Source organism: Pundamilia nyererei, unplaced genomic scaffold, assembly GCF_000239375.1.
Source record: "Pundamilia nyererei isolate P.nyererei 1_Seehausen unplaced genomic scaffold, PunNye1.0 scaffold00279, whole genome shotgun sequence".
Classification (NCBI taxonomy): Eukaryota; Metazoa; Chordata; class Actinopteri; order Cichliformes; family Cichlidae; genus Pundamilia; species Pundamilia nyererei.
Genome location: NW_005187680.1, coordinates 293342 through 295354, shown reverse-complemented (window position 1 = coordinate 295354; position 2013 = coordinate 293342).

Here is a 2013-nt window from a genome sequence, read left to right as displayed (position 1 = left end):
GGAAGTAGGATTCGTCGTGTCATCACTGAACAACCGGATAATAAAACACTACACAACACTACATTTAACAATTTGACTCCAACAAGCATCACATTATTTTTTGTTTACTTTGACATTTACCATTAGTTAGCAGAGCTGCCTCGTACATTCATGTCTTCTGGCTGTGATGTGATGAAATTGAGTGATGGGGCTTGGAATCAGAGTTAGGACAGTTTATGGAAGCTGTTACATTGCTTCAATAAAACAAAAACTAAAGTGTAAACGCTGCATAGTGAACGCTGTGCCCGAGAAGAACATTCAGAAGTTGAATTTGAAGAATTGTAAATCTGTAATGTGAAAGTGTTGTTAATATGTTACTGTTATAAGCAGTGTTGGTCAAGTTACTTGAAAATAGTAATTAGTTACTAATTACTGATTACTTCTACAAGAAAGTAATCCTGTTACTTTACTGACTACTTATTTTTTAAAAGTAATTAGTTACTTTATTACTTAGTTACTTTAAAAAACAATATACAATATACAACCTGATTACGTTATAAAGAAATAGACCTTTCAGTCCATTTCTACTTTTTCTGCACAATCCATCATATAAAATTGAATCAAATGAAAAAGTATTTTTTAAAAAAATTGTTTTATGAGCTTTAATCTTTTAACTTAATGCACATTGTGTCAAGCAAAAATGAAATCATATGCAACTGTCTTTGACTTGAAGAAATTATTTTACCTATTTTCTGCATATTCCAGAATATAAAATAAAATTATTTTTTTTCTGTTTACACGCACTCTTTCAAATAGATGCAAGTAAAACACAGCAATAAATAAATAAAATCAAAGATTCAGCAGCACTAAGTCCTGTTGCTCTTAAATCTATTTTCACCTGTTTAGCGGGGCAGGTGGAGGTTTGTCCGGTGCCGCAGCCCTTATGTCAGTGGGGGGATCCGGGGGTTTCTGTGAATTTCACATTCCCATGGCAGCGTGCTCGGTGCTTGCTCAGATTTAAAGTTTAATTTTTCTCTGTAGAAAGAAGTTTTCTTCCCATGCAAAGTATACACCGGACCCAAATGTTTTTGTCACTTTTTACAAAATCAAACTCAAAGTAATGTCACTACTTCTAAACTTTAAACACTACATGGTCGTACTCTCTCCCGCACTCCATATTATCCATTGTTGATGTGCACACGTCTGTTGCTACAACGCATGTTGCATGCTCGTACATCATTGTCATGAGACACTGTCACAAACAAAATCATGGTTTAGTGACGCAGTAACACAGCTTGAAGTCTCTTAGACAAGTATTCTGATCACTTCTTCTGATACCTTATTATTCTAACAGAGCCTGTAGTTTGACCTTTCAGCTATCAGGTCCTATATTATGGAACCAGCCACCAGTTGGGATTCCTTTTATACCGTGTGTTTATTTTCCTTTCTCTTCTTGCTCCCTTTCTTTCTCCTCACCCCCAACCAGTCACAGTGGATGGCTGCGTCTCTCTTGAGCCTGGTTCTGCTGAAGGTTTCTTCCTGTTAAAAGGGAGATTTTCCTCCCATCGTCAAGTGCTTGCTCTTAGAGGGTCGTCTGATTGTTGGGGTTTCTTTCTAATATTGTATGGTCACCTTGAGGTTTTTGATATAAATAAACATGTTCTTCTCATAACTATACACTCATTATTATGTATTTAGATATTCTAATAGACTGAAGTACTCTTAAAAAGTTACCTATTTATGACCATTCAAAATTTGAATATTTGTATTTTCAGCATTTCTTTCTCATTATAGCTTTTGCCTCCTCCACCACCACTGCTCTCTCTTTCCTCATTCTCATCTCATCTTCTAGCTCCTCACCTCAAGGCTCATATTATGAACTCAATTCAGGGCTCTAACACACAAAAACATGGACATATATGCTTATTTATTCACAATACTTTCATACTCATTGTCATCAGATTAGACATAACACCCTTTCCTCTCTGGGCAGCTGACAACAAGCTAGATAATAGTGATGTGTCGGTCGCGAAC